Source organism: Micromys minutus, assembly GCF_963924665.1.
Source record: "Micromys minutus genome assembly, chromosome: 1".
Classification (NCBI taxonomy): domain Eukaryota; kingdom Metazoa; phylum Chordata; class Mammalia; order Rodentia; family Muridae; genus Micromys; species Micromys minutus.
Genome location: NC_137969.1, coordinates 196,371,549 through 196,394,002, shown reverse-complemented (window position 1 = coordinate 196,394,002; position 22,454 = coordinate 196,371,549). Strand labels below are relative to the sequence as shown.

At 39.3% G+C, this 22,454-nt stretch overlaps 1 pseudogene across 1 annotated transcript; it reads right to left on the bottom strand.

Moving 5' to 3' along the window:
• Positions 1–15,881: 15,881 nt before the first annotated feature.
• LOC308430969 (serine/arginine-rich splicing factor 3-like) lies at positions 15,882–16,375 on the bottom strand (annotated as a pseudogene). Its single transcript has one exon. The product of its transcript is annotated as a serine/arginine-rich splicing factor 3-like (transcript).
• Positions 16,376–22,454: the final 6,079 nt, after the last annotated feature.

Genomic DNA, 22,454 nt, shown 5'->3' with positions numbered 1-22,454 from the left:
GATGGTGGTGGTAGTGGTGGTGGTGGTGGTGGTGATGGTATTAGTGATGGTGGTGGTGGTGGTGGTGGTGGTGATGGTATTAGTGATGGTGGTGGTGGTGATAGTGATGGTGGTGGTAGTGATGGTGGTAGTGGTGATGGTATTAGTGATGGTGGTGGTGGTGATGGAAGTTTGTCACACCTTCCATTTAGGGAAATGTACTTTCTTAAATGAGTTAATTTCTCTGCTCCACTAGATTTATTCAGGAAGCCAAACACTTCAAGAGAGAATTGAAGCCTTGAGATTAAAAAGGTTAAAAAAAGTCCTCAGAAATCCTCAAAGGGCATTCTAAACTTCAAGAGAAAAAACTGGGGTGCTGTAAACAGCCACTTCCATTGTCTGAAAACTACAAACAGCTAATGGGAGTCACCAGGAAAGACTGAATACTTATCATAGTACCCACTCCACAGAAACAAACTCCCGCTGCCATAATTTTTACTATGAGTGTAAGTTATTAGAAAAACTAGTCATTCTGGAAAAACTGCTTCAGAATACTTTTATGACAGTGATTTTCATTTGAGAGTTATTTCATGTTCTTTTTTGGATAATTTTATTTTCTAATTAGATATTTTATTTATTTACATTTCAAATGTTATCCCTTTTCCTGGTTTTATAAGTTCCTTAACAAAATGCCTGTGGACATAAGGTACACTATTAGACACATACACTGAAGGTCTCTAAATTAGGAAGAGCGGGAGTCCCGCCTGAGACTTCACCTACCCCTCACAGGAGTAACAGTGAAATTGTCTAAGCAACTTTTCTACTACACTAACTTTGCAGCATTTTCTACCTTTGTGTTCATTAGTCTATACTGACAATTTAGTCAGAGGTATTAAACTTAGCATGAGCCTTTCTAAAAGCCGACACGAGCTAAGTTTCAGCTGTCATCTGTAAATGCTTACCCCTGAACTTTTTTACTTTTTTGCTACATATTTCTCTTATTATTTTTATCATTACCTGGAAAATATTATATAAAGACCCTGGTGTTCTGATTACTCAGTAATTGTTAAGAAGGCACAGAAAACTTTGACAGGGAAGAGATTTATTCTTAATGTCTGGGCATCTTCAGCTAACTCCCTTTGGACATTCCTAGTGCATGTGTGAGTGTGTGTGTGTGTGTGTGTGAGAGAGAGAGAGAGAGAGAGAGAGAGAGAGAGAGAGAGAGAGAGAGAGAGAGAGAGAGAGAGAGAGAGAGGGAGGGAGGGAGGGAGAAAGGGAGGGAGAAAGGGAGGGAGAAAGGGAGGGAGAGAGAGAGAGAGTGAGAGGTGGGGGGAGGGGAAGAGGGAGGGAGGAGAGAGAGTGAGAGAGTGGGAGAGAGTGGGAGAGAGAGACAGACGGAAAGAGCAAGGGAATGAGAGAACAGGAGAGAGAGAGAGAGAGAGAGAGAGAGAGAGAGAGAGAGAGAGAGAGAGAGAGAGAGAGAGAGAGAGAGAGAGAGGTCTCTTCATAGATCTTCTAAGACATGTAAGAATTCTATGTAGCCAGCCTAGATGTGGGCTCTTGAAAAAATGGTACACACATGTTCACATAGTTATGAGGTCTAGGAAAATTAACTGAATTTACAAGAAGAAATTTTAATGAGTTAATGAAACATGAAGACAAAATTGGAGATGCATCACATGGCTAGACTCTTCTTTATCATCTCAGGCAGGTATTTTCTAAATGGTAGTGATTATAGGTCAGTGAGTTTGTATGAGGAGTAAGATAGAGTAGGAAACTGGTGTTAGTGGAATGCAACATAAGAAGCAATTGTCATTTCTTTCAGAGGAATTTTAAAAAGAAGATGCTGTAGTGATGGGATTGGTACAAACTCAAAACTAAGCATGTGCACGTGCCCTGACATGTGTGTGTGCACAGAAGCTGGCATTTTTATACTTATTTTTGCAGCTTCATTAAGGTGTAATTGATGCAAACTAAAGTGCACATATTTAAAGTATACAACTTGATGAGTTTTGACATATCTGTCATACCTGTGAAGCCATTGCTATATCAAGATAACGAACATATCCATCATCCTTGATGTTCCTTGTGCCCCTTTGTAATGGATCTACCTCTACTCCTCTCCAGGCAATTAGTGGTGTGCTTTCTGTCACTATAAATTAGGTAGCATTTTCTGGGACTTACATAAATAAATCACAGAGTATGCACATGTTTATTGTCGCACTCTGTCACGAGGCATAATTATCTAGAGTTCATCCATGTTGTGTGTAGGATAAGTTCATTCTTTCTTAGTTTGATTTTTATGGCTGTACCATAGTTTGTTTACCACATAATGAGGGACATTTGGAGGGTCAGGATTTTGGGTTTTTGTTTTGTTTTGTTTTGAGACAGAGAGCTAAATAACTCGAGGCTGAACATTAGAGCATACATCTTTATGTAGAAATATATTTTAGTTTCTTGGGTTAGTGGAATGGAACTATACTTCTTATACTGAAGGCATACATTTAACATTTTTAAGATATTGATACAGCACATTCGAAAGAGAAAATTTTCATCAGGGTGTGAGGGTCTGCCTGCTTTACATCCTTTTCATTTGAGGAGTTCTTTCTCTCTTTTTTTTCATTTTAGCTATTATTGTTGTTTGCAAGTGGGATTTCATTCTTCTGTGGTGTGTGTGTATATGTGTGTGTGTATGTGTGTGTACATGAATGTGTGCATACAAGTGAGTGTGCATATTATGTGCATGCCTGTCGAAGCCAGACGTTGATGTTGGCCATCCTACCCTATTGCTTTTCATTTTATCTTTTAAGACAGTGTCTTTGATTTCACATAAAATTTAACGATTATCTGGACTGGTTGGCTGGTGAGTTCCAGGGATCCTCCTGTCTGTAACATGCACAGTGCTAGGGTTACAGAAGCACTCAACTATGCCAAGCATTTACTTTGGGTCCTTAGATTCAGACTCAAGTCCTCTTATCTGTGTGGTGGGTAATTTGCAGCTGAGACATCTCTCCAGTCTTTGCTGTGGTTTTCTTTTGTGTAGATTCTGATCTAAATATTTTATGACCTTTTCACTTCTACATAATTCTTTGAATTAACTTGATAGTTTTTGAAAAAAATAAGCCTATAACATATTTAGTAGAATTATGTTGAATATTATTAGGTTATAGAACTTTTTTTAATTGACTGTGCATCCAGATTCTCTAAATTCTCTTAGAATATTTGTTAGCATGTTTTACATATAATAATGTTGACTATGAACAGTCACAATGCTACATATACCTTTTCAATCTGTAAGAATGCATTAATTTGTTGATCCCTTTGTTACAGTGTTAGGATCTACAAGGCCATACTGATGAGAAGTTTTAGGATCAGACACTTTAACCCCTTCCCAATGTTAAACTAGCTTTTCAATATAAACACTGTGCTCATGGTAGGGCTATTTTGGTAGAGATTTAAAAAACTTGTTTGAGAAAATTTTTCTTCTGCCTAAAACATGCTATGATCAAATCTATTCCCCCAATACCTTCCTTCCAATTATCACACATCCTCCTTAGCACCTTTCCTTTTCAACCTTTCATATTAAATTATTGTTATTAATAAGTTTAATTATACCATTGTTGTACTGATTAAGTTAGCTCAGTTCTTTGATGGATTTCACTTTTTCTTTTCTTTTATTAGAATGATTAATATATTTGTCTTTTCATTTTATGTCCATTATTAACTTACTTGTTTTTTTCTTTTAATGGTTGATCTAGGCTTGTTTCAAAAACATACATATCATAATTGTTATATTCTGCAATTGACATATTGTTCTGTAGCTATCAGACTGAAAAAAAATCAAATAAAGGAATCAGCGTGGATGTGAATGTGAAATAAATAATGTCATTGCACACTTTATTTTTCTTTTTTCTTTTAAACTTTATTTTAAAAAATAAAGATAAAAGAAAAAAATTTTAAACATTTTTGCATAAATGTATACAAATACAATTGTGTCAGTGCTTGGCTTTTTTTTTCTTTTTCTTTTTTTTTTTTAAGGTTTGATACTCTGCATTAAGGTCTTACTATTTACAATGAGCAAAAAGTACATGTAAAACAGGGTGTAAACCGGAATTAGTCAACGTGTTCTTGGTGTGTAAGGATTTAGCATGAATTTTTATTTGTTTGTTTGTTTTCTTTTCTTTTCTTTTTTTCTTGAACTTCACACAGTCTGTGAGTTGTTTCTGGGACAGTCCGAGCCTCTGGGGTTAGCATCCCACTATCAGTGACTGCATATTATGTCTGTTCTTATGTGACTGGGTTATCTCACTCAGGATGATATTCTCTAGATGCAGCCGTTTTCTTAAGAACTTGGTTAAGTCATTGTTTCTGATGGCTGAGTAGTATTGCACTGTGTAAATGTACCACAATTTTTGTATCCATTCACCTACTGAAGGACATCTGGGTTCTTTCCAGCTTCTAGCTATTATAAATAGAGCTGCTATGAACATTGTGGTGCATGTATCTTTGTTGTATATTAAAGTGTCTATGGGGTATATTCCCAGAAGCGAATAGCTGGATCTTCAGGTAGTACTATGTCCAATTTTCTGAGGAATTGCCAGACTGAATTCCAGAGTGGTTGTATCAGTTTACAACCCCACCAACAGTAGAGGAGTGTTCCTCTTTCTCCGCAACCTCGCCAGCATCTGCTGTCATCTGATATTTGGATCTTGGCCAATCTGACTGGTGTGAGGTAGAATCTCAGGGTTGTTTTGATTTGCATTTCCCTGATGGCTAAGGATGTTGAGCACTTCCTTAGATGTTTCTCAGCCATTCGATATTCCTCAACTGAGAACGTTTTGTTTAGCTCTGTACCCCATTTTTAATAGAGTTGTTTGATTCTCTGGTGTCTAGCTTTTTGAGTTCTTTGTATACCTTGGATATTAGGCCAATATCTGATGTGGAGTTGGTAAAGATTTTTTCCCATTCTGTTGGCTGCCATTTTGTTTTCTTGACAATGTCCTTAGCCTTACAGAAACTTTGCAATCTCATTAAGTCCCATTTGTTAATCTTTGACCTTAGAGCTTGAGCCACTGGTGTTTTGTTCAGAAAATTTTCTCCTGTGCCTATGTGTTCTAAGGTTTTCCCTACTTTCTCATCTAATAGTTTCAGTGTATCTGGTTTAATGTGGAGATCTTTGATCCACTTATACTTGGGCTTTGTACAAGGAGATAAGAAAGGGTCTATTTTCATTCTTCTGCATGTTGAGTGCCAGTTGGACCAGCACCATTTTTTGAATAGGCTGTCCTTTTTCCATTGAATGTTTACGGCTCCTTTGTCAAAAATCAGGTGACCATATACTTGAGGGCTCATTTCTGGATCTTCTATTCTATTCCATTGATCCACATGCCTATTTTGGTATCAGTACCATGCAGTTTTTAGCACAATTGCCTTGTAATTTAGCTTGAGGTCAGGGATAGTGATTCCCGAGGATGTTTTCTTCTTGTTGAGGATGAATTTCACTATTCTAGGTCTTTTGTTATTTCATATGAAATTGCACATTGATCTTTCCAACTCAATGAAGAACTGGGTTGGAATTTTTTTGGGGATTTTATTGAATATGTAGATTGCTTTTGGTAGGATGGCCATTTTTAAAATGTTGATCCTTCCAATCCATGAGCATGGGAGATCTTTCCATTTTCTGAGATCTTCTTCGATTTCCTTCTTTAGAGGTTTGAAGTTCTTGTCATACAGGTCCTTCACTTGCTTAGTTAGAGTCACACCAAGGTATTTCATAGATTTTGTGACGAATGTGAAGGGTACCTTTTCCCTAATTTCTTTCTCCACATGTTTGTCCTTTTAGTATAAGAAGGCTACTGATTTGTTTGAGTTAATTTTGTATCCAGCCACTTTGCTGAACTTGTTTATCAGCTGTAGGAGTTCTCTGGTGGAATTTTTGGGGTCACTAATGTACACTATCATGTCATCTGCAAAGAGTGATGTTTTTATCTCTTCCTTTCCAATTTGTATCCCCTTGATCTCCTTTTGCTGTCTAAAGCTCCAGCCAGGACTTCCAGTACTATGTTGAATAGGTAGGGGGAGAGTGGGGTGGGTAGCCTTGTCGAGTCCCTGATTTTAGTGGGATTGCTTCAAGTTTCCCACCGTTAAGTTTGATGTTGGCTGTTGGTTTGCTGTATATTGCTTTTATTATATTTAGGTATGGATCTTGGATTCCTTTTCTTTCCCGGACTTTTAACATGAAGGGGTGTTGAATTTTGTCAAATGCTTTCTCAGCATCTAGTGGGATGACCATGTGATTTTGTTCTTTGAGTTTGTTAATATGGTCGATTACATTGATGGATTTCCTTATATTAAACCATCCCTGCATCCCAGGGATAAAGCCTACTTGGTCATGGTGAATGATCGTTTTGATGTGTTCCTGGATTCGGTTTGCAAAGATATTTTTGAGTATTTTTGCATGAATGTTCATAGTGAGATTGGTCTGAAGTTCTCTTTCCTTGTAGGGTCTTTGAGGGGTTTAGGAACGAGGGTTATTGTAGCCTGAAAAATGAGTTAGGTAGTATTCCATCTGATTCTATCTTGTGGAATAGATTGGAGAGTATTGGTGTTATGTCTGCAAAAAATGTCTGATAAAATTCTACACTGAACCTGTCTGGATCTGGGCTTTTTTTTTTCGTTGGGAGGCTTTTGATGACTTCTTCTATTTCTTTGGTGTTATGGGATAATTCAGATGGTTTACTTGGTCCTGGTTTAACTTTAGGATCTTGTATCTGTCTAGGAATTCATCCATTTTCTCCAGATTTTCCAACTTTGTGGAGTATAGGTTTTTGTAGAAGGATCTAATGATTTCTTGAATTTCCACAGTGTCAGTTGTTGTGTCTCCACTTTCCTTTCTGATTTTGTTAATTTGTTTACTCTCTCTTGCCCTCTAGTTAATCTGGCTAGGGGTTTATCAATCTTGTTGATATTCTCAAAGAACCAGCTCTTGGTTTTGTTGATTCTTTCAATGGTTCTTTTTGTTTCTATTTGGTCTATTTCTGCCCTAATTTTGATTATTTCTTGCCGTCAACTCTTCTTGGGTGTATCTGCTTTCTTTTGTTCTAGGGATTTTAGCTGTTCTGTCAAGTTGCTGATGTATGCTCTCTCCAATTTCTTTTTGGAAGCGCTTAGGGCTATGAGATTTCCTCTCAGTACTGCTTTCATTGCATCCCATAGGTTTGTGTATGTTGTGTTTTCATTTTCATTGAATTCTAGAAAATCGTAAATTTCTTTCTTTATTTCTTCTTTGACCCTGCTATCGTTTAACAGAGCATTGTTTAGTTTCCATGTGTACGTAGGCTTTTTGTTGTCTTTGTTGTTGTTAAAGACCAGCCTTAGACCATGGTGATCTGAGAGGTGCATGGGAGTATTTCAATCTTCTTATATCGATTGAGGCTCGTTCTGTGTCTAATTATGTGGTCAATTTTCAAAAGGTGCCATGGGGTTCTGAGAAAAAGGTATATTCTTTTACTTTAGGATGGCATGTTCTGTAGATATCTATTAATTCCAGTTGGTTCATAGTCTCTGCTAGTTTTACAGTGTCCTTTTTCAGTTTCTGTTTTCATTATCTGTCCATTGGCAAGAGTTGGGTATTAAAGTCTCCCACTATTATTGTGTGGGGTGAAATGTAGTTTTTGAGCTTTAGTAGGGGTTCTTTTATGAATGTGGGTGCTTTTGTATTTGGAGCATATATGATAAGGATTGAGAGTTTCTCCTGACAGATTTCCCCGGTAATGAGTGTGTCCTTCCTTAACTTTTTCGATAACTTTCGGTTGGAAATTTACTTTATTCGATATTAGAATAGCCACTCCAGCTTGCTTCTTGGGGCTGTTTGCTTGGAAGTTTTTTTTCCCACCCTTTTACTCTGAGATAGTGTCTGTCTTTGTCTCTGAGATGAGTTTCCTGTATGTATCAAAATGCTGGAATTTGTTTATGACAGCCTATGTCTCTTTATTGGGGAGTTGAGTCCATTTATATTAATAGATATCAAGGAATAGTAGTTTCTGTTTCCTGCTATTATTACTTTTGTAGGTTGAGTTGTGTTTGTGCCTTTTTCTTCTTTTGGTTTTCTTGCTTAGGAGTTTTCTTATTTTTACTAGTATGTAGTTCCCCTCATTGTATTGGGTTTTCCACCTATAATTCGTTGTAGTGCTGGGTTTGTGGTCAGATATTGTGTAAATTTAGATTTGTCTTGAAATATCTTCATCTTTTTGTCTATGGTGATTGATAGTTTTGCTGGGTATAGCAGCTTGGGCTGGCACTTGTGCTCTCTTAGGGTCTGCATGATGTCTGTCCAGGGTCTTCTAGATTTCATAGTCTCTGTTGAGAAATTGGGTGTGATTCTGATTGGTCTGCCTTTATATGTTACCTGACCTTTTTCCCTTACTGCTTTTAGCACTCTTTCTTTGCTTTGGGCACTTGGTGTTTTGACTATTATGTTTCGGGAGGTATTTCTTTTCTGGTCCAACCTATTTGGAGTTCTGAAGGCTTCTTTTAAGCTTGTGGTCATCTCATTCTTAAGGGTAGGGAAGTTTTCTTCTATGATTTTGTTGAAGATATTTACTGGGCCTCTTAGTTGATATTCTCCCTCTTCTATTCCTATTATCCTTAGGTTTGATCTTCTCATTGTGTCCTGGATTTCCTGGACATTTTGGGTTAGGAGCTTTTTGTTTTTTGCATCTTCTCTGGCTGTTTTGTCCATGTTTACAATGTTGTCTTCTGCCCCCAAGATTCTCTCTTTCATCTTTTGTATTCTATTGGAAATGCTTGCTTCTGTGACTCCTGGTTTCTTTTTTAGGTGTTCTACCTCTAGGGTTATCTCTTTTAGTGTTTTCTTTATCGTGTCAATTTCCGTTTTAAATTCCTTCTTCCATTACTTCATCCCTTTGGTTCTGTTTTCCTCTAGTTCTTTGAGTTCTTTGAGTGTTTTCCTTGTTTCCTCTTTAAAAGCTTCTGATTCTTTTTGCTTTTCCTCCCATTCTTGTTTAAGGATCTCTATCAGCATCTTGAGGTAGGATTTCGCGTCTGAGTCTTCTTTTTCTGGAGTGTTTGGCATTCCAATGTTTGCTGTTATGGGAGAGCTGGGTACTGGTGTTGCCAGGTTGTCTTGGTTTCCTTGGAATATACTCTTTCACTTTCCTCTTGCCATCTTGTTTTCAATGATATGTTCTTGCCTTTCCCTTGTATCTGGTCTGTGTCCCTGGATCTCCACTGGTCCAGGTGGCAGATGGGCCGAGCCCTGTTTTCCCCCCAAATTCGCCGGGTGGAAACATAGTTTCCATTGCTTTGTTACTGGTCCCTGGATCGGGCAGGGCAGGGGAGCGCTTTCTGTGAACACTCTGCAGAGATCTCTCTGCTCCCTGGCTGCCCAGATCTCCTTCTCACCAGTCTTTAAACCTTTGAGAACTGCTGGTCCCAGTGTCAGATGGGCCAAGCCGCACACTTTTTGTAGAAGTATGAATGGGTATATCCATATGAATGCAGTGTGGTGGTCATAACAGAACTCTTAAAAGCACACAAGCCAACATTCCTAAGTGAGAAATCAGTGCACAAGTACATAAAGAATAAATAATGGCATTTTTTACAGTGGTTTTTTTTGGTTTTTTTTTTTTAATGTCTGTATATAACACTCTTGTTTGCTAAAGTGTACCACGTCCACATCAGAGAATGTCACAGTGCTATCAAGGTGAATATTTAGTCTTGTCATGGAAGAGGAGTCACAAAATATTCTTATATTTTACTAAATGTATTCAAGTTGCAGAAAAGTATGTGATATCTACATTTAAGTTTGATTGAAAAGTTTTATGTTGTGTGTGTGTGTGTGTGTGTTTATTCAAGAGATGGATGGGAGAGCATCATGCTATTGCTTTTTAGGTTTTGAAAATCTATCTCTTTTATTTTAATTTGTACTTCTCTTCCAGTTCTAAAATATAATGGTTGTGAGTTAATTCTGTATTTTGTTTTGATTGAAAATAAAACAAAAAAATAGTATCAATATCAACCATCTTTGCCTTAATTTCCCATTATTTAGTTATTTTAACAGAATTATTAAGGTAATATTATTGACTACTCACTTCATAAAAATGTTCAAAAGATGGATAAATGCATTTCCATATTTATTTAGGATGTTAATCCTTTCGTGGAATTTATAAACATTTTAAAATGGCAAGAAGTTTCAAACAAAGCCAGAACCCCATGGCAGGGTATTATTGTCAAATCTAACCTGAGTTACATGAAGTGGAATTCTCTCATTAGGAAGAACTGGGGGTGGAATCCAAGCCTCTGCATCCTTTTCGTTCCAGTACATAACGTAGCGTTCGTTGGTGCCTTCATCCTGAAAGGGTGTAATTTTCACAGACATTTTCTGATCTTGTAACGTTAGAAATATCTCCAACTTTTCTGCAGAAGTTTCTCAACTCTGCTCTGAACTTTGGACACTGCTTACGGGAGACAAAGTTTGAAAAACAAAAACAAATCAAGTTGTATTGGAACCAAAGTATCCAACTTTTCTCCGTTCATGCTGAGGCACATGGTTCCTTCCCCAGGGAAACGCCCTTCCTTATTCTCTTTCTTGTTCTTAGTCTCATGAGCAACACCCGCAGCTTTTCATGAACAGCCCTGGCCTCAAGCTATCTTGGGGATTCTTCCAGTCTGAGTATCTGGGTGCATTTACTCTATATAAGCTAGATTGTCACTTCAAGAATTTGATTCGCAGACTGGCATTTTGTGGCTTTCTACCAGTTTTCAGCTGTAAAGCTGTATGTTTGTCAGAATAATTGAACTTACCTGAGAAAGCAAGATGTCTTCATTGATTTCAATGGATGAAGTCACTGGTCCATCAGTATAACTTTCAGCATACAGTAAGATATAATAATGTGTACTGTGTTATGCTGTATTAAATAGTTCTGCCCATTGTTCCACAGAATAAATCATAGTTGACAACAAGAGAGGAAGAAAGGTAGATGGAAACTTAAGCCATCCTTTGTCGTTAAAAGAAAGTGAGCTATGAATCAGAACAGACAGTAAAACCCGAAGTGCCTGGGCTAGAAAGAAAGATGGCTCAGTAGACAATAGCACTTGTGCCCTTTCAGAGGACTTGAGTTGGATTCCCAGCATCCCTGTAGGGCAGCTCACAATTGCCTGTACTCTCCAGAACTATAGATCTGATGGCATCCTTTGACCTCTGGTCATCTGCACATGTATGGTGGGTGCACACACCAACACACAGATATACACAGCCACAAATACACACACATATACACAAATACACACATAGAAATAAAAATGGACCTTAAAATATTTAACTAGTATTGCCATAGATGTCCATTAAACTACTGTTGTTACATTTTCTCAATGCATGGAGAAGCCACCCTGATTGACATGTGTTATGATAAAAATTGATAAAGCTAAGAAAGATCTTAAGTTCACAGGGAAACAGAGTGGGTTGTCAATTCCAAGGTTTGGAAAATATCACAGAGAAATACATAAAACAATCTTATTCTGTCATCTTTAGCTAGCATGTATTGCTTTTATACTATCTACTTACAAAGAAAGGGGAACTTCAATAACCAAGACGTATAGTTCCTGTTTTCAAAGAACTTCACTTAGTGAGCTACAGACCGATCCTGTTTATGAACACTATCAGAGCTCTTTATTTTTTGTGCTTCTTTATATCTTTTAGAATTGCTTCTGATGCTTCAGTCCTTCTCAGATGGGGGAATAAAATTATCCACAGGAGAAAATATGGAGACAAAGTGTGAAGCAAACACTGAAGCAAAGGTCATCCAGAGACTGCCCCACCTGGAAATCCAGCCCATAGACAGCCACCAAACCCAGACAATATTGCTGATGCCAAGAAGGACATGCTGACATGATGTAGGAACCTGATATAGCTGTTTCCTGAGAGTCATGACAAATACAGAGGCAGATACTCACAGTCAACCATTGAACTGAGAACAGAGCCCCAGTGAAGGAGTTAGAGAAAGGATTGAAGGAGTTGAAGGGGTTTTCAACCCCATAAGAACAACAATATCAACAACCAGAACTCCCAGGGACTAAGCCACTATCCAAGGAGTAGAAATGGGTGGACCCGTGGTTCCAGCTGTAAATGTAGCAGAGGATAGCCTTATTGGGCATCAATGGGAACAGAAGCCCTTAGCCCTACCATGGCTCAATGACCCAATAGGGGAATATTGGGGTGGGGAAGTGGGAGGTCATGGTAGGGAGCACCCTCATAGAAGCAGGGGGAATAGGATAGGGGATTTATTGATGGGAAACCAAGAAAGGGGATAACATTTGAAATGTAACTTAAATATATCCAATAAAAGTAAAATATAATAAAAGAAGAATTGGTTGTGAAAATAAGAACTCCAAGTCCAAAGTAAATAAGCTTTACATTTTAAGAATACTGGGATGAAGAAACCTTATCTAGTATGTTCTTCTATTTGCCAGTCTTCCTTGTCTCCTTACTTCAACTTTTCATTGCGATTGTTTGTCTTCTCTCTTCAACAGCTCAGAGTCTTTTATTGCTTTGTCAGCAGTTGGTATATAACCATGTACTTCTTGTCTCAAGCCTTTACAGGGTGTATGTTTTCCAGCTTTGCTATTCTGATCAAGAGATTTTTCAAATCCACCTTTCTTTGTCAGTTTGGTCAGATTATTATATAGAGTGCCCAAACCTCAGCATGAAATACTTAATGCTCTTTTCTAATTACATATTTCACTTTCCTCTTCAAGTTTAGAAATGATGACTCCAATTTCTATGACTTATATAAAGTGACATGTCTGAATGAATCCAGCAGTGCTAATAGTCTGTGGAGACTAATTATTCTATAAATATTTAGGAGCAAAGGTTAGTGTCCTGTATTGGGCATCAGAGTAGACACTGCACATGTACTTCCTTCATTAAAACAGGCAGCTATTTTATGGAATTTCCTATAGACATTATGACAAATGACCACAGACTGCTTAACATAGTAAAAATGTGTATTTGCAGTGCTTCAGACAAAAGACTAAATCCAGATGTCAGGACTGAATGAAATGTGTTCCTGCCTCTCTGCTATTTTTAAAACTTGTTGATACTTCTTGGCCAGTAGCTGTATAAATTATGTTCTACTTTGTTGTCAAAAATGATGATGATCTTCCCATTGTTTGTTTCTTCATGTAATATTCTCTTCTAGGTGACTTCACCATGCTGGATTAAGGACCCATTATACTCTGTATATTTTGGTCTTAACTAGTACTGACATGATTTCCAAATAAGGTCACTTTCTGAAGGTGGGTTGGATGGAAATCTTTGGGACACATGAGTGCAGTAAAGTATATAGTTGTTCAAAGTTTTGGGGCAGTTGAATGTGGCACGCTCCTCGACCAGCGATGAAAGACGACCACCACCAGAGGATTTTTCTCAGATCATGCTTTATTGTGGGAGCCTCTTGATTGAAGGGGAGAGCAGGAAGCAAGGGGCCCCGAACTACCCTAGCTGTCCACTTATATAGGGAGAAGCGCATACGGGCTTGCCATGATTGGTTGTCACCAGTCTGCTGACACCAGAGGCCTCGGGATTGGCAGGAGATAGGTTATGTACTGCGCATGAGCAGGGTGCATCACCTTACCTGACAAGATATTACTATATATGGAGTTGTTTACCTCAAACCGTGAGGGAGCCAGCGCCATCTTGTAATGGCGTCCGCATTCGGCTCCCCACAGTTCCCCCTTCTGTTTTAACTTGAGCACAAGCAACATCGGACTTACTCCCGTACGAGTCCCCACCTCATGATGTGTGGACTGCTCGAAGGAGGCCGTATCCAAGGCGCACCTTCTCCCGTGCAATGGGAACTAGCCCAGGGAGGTGCAAAGACTACGCCAAAGACTGGGTTTTACACGCACCTTCCCCAGTGCAATGAGACAACGTGGTCTCATGGGGGTGCAAAGGCTGCATGTGCAACCTAACTTAAGTGCTCTTTAAGGCTGGAGCCAAATTTGGGGTGAGGCATCATCCTCCAATGCAGCGCATGCCTGGGTAATAGCAACCTTATCTAGCTGATTCTGGGCGCCCAGCCGGCACACCAACCATAGACAAAGTATGCGACCTCCCAGACAGAAAGCTATAAACAACCCCACCCCCACCCATTCTTTAAAGTAGGACACAGCAGAGGAGAGCCAAGAGGTAAGTCCCTCAGCAAATCCAGGATCTACACGAGTAGCATTGATGTTCGTCAAGGTTGGCATTGAAATTTCGGACCAATTCCGGGAGTGGCAGAGTAATTTTTAGTCTCGACCACAGGATTTTTCAGGGTCCAGTAGGCAGCAGGCCTCAGTGAAATTTAGCACTTGTACATCTTTCACCGAGGTTGACTCATTTTTGACGGGGCGCGTCAGCCGGGCTGGGACCCAATGAGGTGCTTTCTTTCCCTGGGGGAAAACACACATAGCTCCCCTGGATCTCCATATAACTGGATCCAGTCTATACCATTTATTATCTAGCACATCTTTTTACATAACTAGCCTCTCTTCATCTGGTGGTCCCTCGGAGGCATGCCTGTCTGCGGCTGATTTTCCATCATCATTTAGATGTAAAAAATTAAGGGTAAAGAGTGCAAGAAACATGCCTGGGCCACCTCAAACCAATCTGTGGGGGTCAAGGCTGAGGTGCAGAGCTGGCAGAGGAGAGTGATGGTATAATTAGTAGTGACCCTGTAATTTCTAACCGACTCTACTAAATCCTTGAGCTGTTTGTAAGGAACAGGCTCGTACAGTCTCTGATTAGTTTGGGGGTCCTCGAAAACTGGGAAAGCAGACGCTAGACGTCTCCAAGTCTCCTGTTTAATAAAATGGCAACCTTCACTCGCCTGAGCGTAGGCGGGGGGGGGGGGGGGTGCAGAGGGCGGAGGCTGGGGACCCGGCAGACGCCTAGGACCTTCGTCCGTCTCCGCTGAAAAATTATAGGCAGGAAGCCAATAACCCCCATACCTGTCACTTTCATAGCTTGCTGCGGCTTCCTCTAAGGCTTCTTCTTCTTGCTGGTCTAGCTCATCGCCTGTTAATTCTAGCCTAGGGAACTCCTCAAGTACGGGATACAAGGTACCCTTACTTTCTTGTTTCTTTTGGTTTTCTTTTTCACCTGCAGGCACTACTTTTAAGCTTTTGTCTTTGTTTTCCTTTTTTCCTTTTTTCTTAGGCCTACTCAAGTCCCCCCCCCCTTTTTTTTTTTTTTGTAACCAAAACTTTTAATCCCAAGGATTCTCACAAACATATTACAAATGACATCACGGGAAAAAAAATCTTGCACAGTAACTGAGTTCAGCTCTACAATGTACCCTTAAACTGATGACAGTGGTATCTTACATTTCCAAATAAAGATGTTACAACAGCTCTGCATCCACATATAGTGAACAGGAAGGAACCACTTTGAAAACCTTCTGAGCGTGGTTCCTACCCTTTCCCTGTTGGCTGTGTTCACAGCAGCTTTGAAAGACTGCTTCACCATTTCACCCACAGTGCCACATCATGTCTCCGCTACTACAGGAACTTTATTCACTTTCCGCCAGTTGCTTTATATCATTAGTACATCACACTTAAAACTGGGCAGGATCTATATTTATTTCAGTCTATGAAAAACTAAAATTCAAAGAAAATCCAATCTCGCTTAAGGGAACATTGTAAAGTAACAATTCTTGGTATCACATGCCTCATATGATCCATTTGAAACCATGGGTCACTGTTCCAAGAGACAAAACAAATTTGAACAGCTAAAACATTTTAAAAATGCACCAAGCTTATGAAGTCTCAAACAAAACTTTAATTTCCTGTACATACTCCTGTCAAGTGAAATTATTTCCTGTACACTTTTGCAAACTGGTCTTCTATTTCCTTTCATTTGACCTAGATCGGCTACGAGACCTAGAGAAGAATCGAGACGGCTTGTGATTTCTCTCACGAACAGAGACCTTTCTCTTCTCCTATCTCTAGAAAGTGACCTGCTCTGGCTTCGGGAAAAGCTTCTCCTTCTTGGGGATCTGCGCCGAGGTGGAGGACTCCTCCTGCGGTAATCATCTCGGGGACGACGACCCCAAGAGGGAGGCGGGCCACGATTCCGACTTCTCTTTTCACCATTCGACAGTTCCACTCTTACACGGCTGCCACATAGTGTTCTTCCATCGAGCTCTCGGACAGCATCAGCAGCATCTCGGGGACCCTCAAATTCGACGAAAGCAAAGCCAGGAGGGTTCCGAGCAACCCACACACTTCGGAGTGGTCCATTACAGCCAACAGCCCGTTCTAATCCAGTCTTGTTCCCATTGTTTCCAAGATTACCTACATAAACCTTACAGTCCAAGGGACAGGAATCACGATGCATTTTGAGATCCTGGATTCAAAAGACCCAAGCTCAAATCCTAATGCTCCGACAGGCCCACCCGCTTCCCTCTGGCTCTGCTCCCACAGAAGCTCTAAGTCCCACGGCGTCCACGAAATGGCCAAGTTTTCCCCTTTTAATTCAGCTTCTGAGGTCTCTGACAAACTATCCTGGTACCTGGTTAACGCTCTGCGTCCTTCCCTACACCGCAACCAAAAGCAGCAGGCAAGGACAATAATCACCCAAATCACAAACACAGCACAGAGAAACAGGGGGTTGAGACCTGCAAGCAACATACCTGGGAAAACTTGACTTACCGACGTCACCGCTCCCGCGTGTTGAGTTCTGGATCCTCTTCGGCCCCTCACACGGTCCTGGGTTTCGGCACCAGATGCGGTGCGCTCTTCGACCAACAAAAAAAGACGACCACCACCAGAAGATTTTTCTCAAATCACGCTTTATGGGAGCCTCTTGATTGAAGGAAAGAGTAAGAAGTGAGAGGCCCCGAACTACCCTAGCTGTCCGCTTATATAGAAAAAAGCACATACGGGGCTTGCCATGATTGGTTGTCACCAGTCTGCTGACACCAGAGGCCTCGAGATTGGCCTGAGATAGGTTATGTACTGCGCATACACAGGGTACAGCGCCTTAGCTGACAAGAGCATTGCTATATATGGAGTTGTTTACCTCAAACCGTGAGGGAGCCAGCGCCATCTTGTAATGGCGTCCACATTCGGCTCCCCACAGTTGAGTAACTAGCACAAGCTATATTTTTCATAGTGAGCTATTATATAAGGCCAAACTCATCGAAAACATCTATTCCCTTAGTCACTGTGCTGAGAAGGCTGAGTCTTTCACTTTCTAAGGGGAAGTCAGACAGTATTTAAATAATAGTAAAGTGAAAACTGAAAACTACACAGAAGTTACAAGCTATCTCATTAATTATTTTCCCAAACAAAATATTGCATGGACATAACTGAATTCTGTCTTTTCTTCTCTGAAAAATACATTCAGAGAGAAGAAATAGTAGGAAAGATACTCAATTATCATACTGTTAGGTGCCCTTATGTTTTGTTTCCTTTTATCAGCTAGAATTATTGTCTTATCAAACTCTGAATTTTATAGTTCTTATCTCTGTTTATATAAAATTGACATCTTAAATTAGGGGTGGGCCAGATTATCCTGCCAAATCTCACATTTACTTCAAATGGAAATTGAATGGATATTTGCTATAAATATTTTCTTTTCTATTTCTGAAATGAATTTTGGAGCTCTTGGGAGTTATTGGATATGCTTAAGAATATAGAAAGGTAGTACTTTGGGGAGCCTGCACTAACAGAGATCAACATTAAGTGTGTTTTGTGTCCTTGGGTTTGAAAAGAGCACTTATGAAATACGTGAGCTATTCAGGTGTTACTTCCCATCAGTGAGATGACAAAGCTCCGAAAGACATTTCAGTCACTGCTTGGAGAACAGCTTCACTGAACTGTAATGCAACCCTCACATAAAGTGTAAGTAGAAGTTTTTACTCTCCTATGCTTGAAACTCTTATGCATCTGTTTATTAGTATCCCGTCCTTGCTGATACACACACATGCATGCACGCATACATGCACACCCTTATACCCACACACATATTTTATTAATATTCTTTAACATTCCTTTGTAAGTTATTTGTATATTGCTTTATGAGTTATTTAGTGAGTGTGTGTGTGTGTGTGTGTGTGTGTGTGTGTGCAGGTATGCAGGTGCCACACTCAATATGTGGAAGCCATAGTATAGCTCTCAGGATTTGTTTCTTTAATGGAAACTCATGAGATCCAGGATGAGATTCAGAAAACTGGACATTTGTATAAGCATCTTTGCCAGCTGATGTATCTCAGTAGCCCATCATTACCTTTTATATACAGCTGCACAAGAGTAGTATGCATTCAAGAACAGAGTGCTACCTGTTACAGAAACTGTTCAGAACACCTTTCAGTTCACTTGTAGTTGGTGCTCAGTCGATTCATATCAGGTTTAATGACATTATCAGACATCCAGAATTCTACTGAGTGTATTGCACGGTGGCTTTATATAAGTGTTGTGTTATTTGGGTCTCCTTGAAGAAGCAGATTACTTGGGATGAAGTTTCTTCTCTACTATATTAGAACTTCTATTAGCATCAGAAAATTTTAAATGTATGCTCATAATCTGAGATTGTTTTCATAATAAAAATATGATCATTTGAATTCAATTATTGGGCAGACAACTTAAAAAGATACCACTTTTAGTTTTGTTAACTCAAAGCTAAAGTGCAAAGCTATAAGAGGGATTTTCTTTCACTTTCACTGGTTGAGATGTATTAGCCAGCAGCTCAGAGAGAAATGTAAGCTACTCATTGAGGCTGCCCTCAGGTTTTTGGGCACACAGACCATCTGGCAATGAGAGAAGATGGGGCCTCTATGTGACCTTTGTAAATAAAGTGATTGCCACTGAGAGAAATAATTCTTTTAATTGTGTACCCATTTAAGAAGAGATCACAGAGAAAGGGTGCTCCTTCTCAGATGAAAATGATGAATGACCTTGAGGACTCCGCACTGGTCCTGCTTGGAGAGCTGGATTCTCATCAACTCTGCTCATTATGAGTCCAGTCCGAGTGCACACAAAGCACCTATTGATTTCAGTGGGACTCAGGCACAATCAGTCCTGAGGGAGGTGACGGCTTTAAACCCTGCTTCCTATCCCCACTGAACATCTAGCAGATAACATGGACAACTCAATTATATTATGCCCCTGCCTAAGATAAAGCATGTGGGTTTCGTCCTGGTATTAATCACAGTGAAAAAGCTACTTTCAAATGGGAGCTTGCCATAATCAGTCACTGATACTATGAAAGGAAGAGAGAGAGGGGGGGAGGGTGGGGCACATGGAGCTTATTGCCACTAACAGTTATGATCTATTTCTTTAAACTAAACACCTAACCAAATGTTAATGGTGCTTGGTTCAATTTCTCCTACAGCAGTTACTGATTTTATTGTTGCAGAGGACAATGACAATCATGACAAATATACACACAGTGCTGGAGACACAAGGAGTACAAATCAGGAGGCCACACCCAGCATAGGTCCCTTCTCTTGGGTTTCCTGAGCTGTGGTGACTGGAATTCCGTGGCTAATCATATTTTCCTGACTCTCTTTTTTTTTTGTTGTTTGTTTACTGAAAACCATGGTTATATCTCCAATGGCATCCACATTATCACAGATAATTTCTGTCCCTTCAAAAACTATGGTGAGACACCTGACAAGACAGGGACATGGGGGGCAAGTCTGGTGAAATGAGGGTATTTCTGTATGCGTCATTATTACTAATTGTTGATTGAAGTGCTTAAAAACTTGAGCCTTTTGAGTAAAGAGCTTGTCATAGTTAAATAGCTGTTAGCAACTGGGGTAACATTACTTATGTCCACGCTGTGACAATAAAATGTCTGGAAGGTTTTTGTTTGGATCGTGTAAAAAGCAAATTTTAAAATCAGCCAGAACAGACTCCAAAAAACCCAAGTTAAACATAACATATAAATCATTATATATGAAAAGCATTATATGAAACCATTCAGCTCAGAGCATTATTCTTATGTGTGAAAGAATTTGATGTATGCATTTCGTTACGATGATAACGCTGCTGGGCACACAGCACATATTGGCTCGGAGTGTTTGGGTATTTCTCACTGTGTGCGAGTGAGCACTGCTCTCCAGCTGGTTTCTTTACATCCTTTCTCCTACCCAGTAACAGAATCTTTACAGAGAAATTGTTTGGACTCTCAACCATACTGCAGGGTTTTTCTAACAGTTAAACAACAACTCTAATTACTATGCGCAATTGAAAAGTAATTTTCTCCAGTACAGGTGCAGTTACCTGAAATGTATTCTCTCACAGAGTACTTAAACACTCCTTTCCTTGTGTTAATTTCCAAGGAAACTAGATATCTTTTAATAACCTCTTCCCCTTTGCCTACTTAGTAGGATAATTGTGCTTTATTTCCTGTGGAATAAAAAAAAATGTTTCTCATCTGCTTAATCCCACCAAAGAGGTTGACTTCATCAAGAAGGACTATGGGTTTGTCCTGTTGCTAAAACTGGGGATTATTTCCATAATAATTGATGACTTTTATGCTTTCTGAACAAACCCATTTTTGTTTGTTACTAAAGATCTAGGCACTTCAATGTGACACCATCAAAAAGGCAACTGTGCAATTGCAACCCTGTGCTATGTTTGTGTTCTTTGTGGAACGGATAGTGGGGTGAGTAGAAAAGGGCCTTGAAGACTTTATCCACAAACAACACCCTTCTTGTGTTTTTCAAATCAAAAGTATTTCATGTATTTAATACGTGTCTTGTCATCTCAAACCTTTGCAAAGTGAATGCATTCAGTTCTCTATATATTTTAAAATGTATTGGTAAATTTGTGCTGTTTTCAAGTTAGCTACTATTGTGGCTTTTCAATTTAGGAAATATTTAATCTGTTGATCAAACATGAGTGGAGAGGAAAACTGTAAAGACAGGATGTAAAACTTGCCTGATAGCTTAAGACTGTTCAGAAATGGCTACTATGCGAACAATGGCTCAGTTCCCCAAGTAAGCAATGTCTTCAGCCCAAGGGAGCTCATTCCTTCCTGAGGAAACTTGAAAAGTTAAATTCTGTTACAGAATTCTAGGACATTATGTGTTTTTGCCTCCTTTAAATTTAGATTTGACACCTATGTTACAGGTGTTGTCTAAAGACAGCTGACTGAACTTTCAGTGACATCTCTAAACTTGGAGTAGCTAAACAGAGAGGTGGTGTTTCAGTCTGCAAAATGCTATAGACTACTTTGTTAACTGCCTGCAAGAAATTTTAAGTGTGGGTTTGTGAATTCACAATGCACACACTCAACACTCGCACACGCATTCAGAAACATGCTCACTTTTTCACACACATTCAGTCACACATACATCTTCTCATACACACTCACACTCACATACTCACATACACTCACACACATGTACACACCCCTCCACGAAACACCACACACACATTCTCACACTCTTTGAGGGCATGTTTTGTGCCCGAGTCTGCTGGTTACTTTGTGCAATCCCTGTACGTGTTACACAATAGGCTTCTTGGGTATACATTAATACAGAAGACTTAAAGTCACATATGCACAACAAAACAAATCATAAATAATGAGATACTAAAAACCAACTGTCACCGAGGTAGCAATTATCAGTGTCTCTTTTTCGCTTCGGTGGCTTTTTCCTTTTACCCTGAGACATGCAAACAGAACAAACAATTAGCGAAATAATTGATGATCAGTACCTTCAAAGCTTGTGGTGACCTGCTTTATGCTTTATAAGCTTAATAATGAGAACACCTCTTATTACTGATTAGTGCCCTGCCTGGCATCTCTCATGGTGCTCAGGAGGTATATCCATATCAGACAAAAGGTTTTCATCTGCCCTTTACAGTTAGTTGGTCCCTAATGAACTGAGCTCTTGTCCCTCGCTGTTTTTAGATTCCAATTAAACTTGTTTGTAGAATAGACAAATAATTAAAGATGTACTGTTTTCCATGACTTAATATTGTCTTCCAATAGGTTGTGTTGCAGTTGGTGGCAATTAACATATATAGTTATGTTTTTAATCATTTATGTATTAAAACACATGCAAAATTTGTCTATGTTTTCTTAGCATTTTTGTGCTTGTCAACCCATTCTCTTAACTTGCATTGGGTGTGCTAATTACCCTCTGTCAAGCTAGGGTAATTCATTTTTCCAAGAAAAAAGGAAAACATTCTGTTTTCATTTTGTGCTTGAGAAAGTAAAAGAATGGCAGTTTGCTCTGGAGCTTTCAGAACCAGCAAAGAATGCTTTAAGATTATGACAAACTGATTTTATGTTGTGCACAGCAAGGAATATTAAACAGACAAATAACATGTCATATTAAAAAGTTGGTTAGATTATATTTTCTCATCTTTTTTGTTGAATTTTTCCATCAACTTGCATTCCATATTAGTTGCTTATAAAATGGTATAAGTTGCTCTTTATCTACAAGAATGCAGAAAATGAA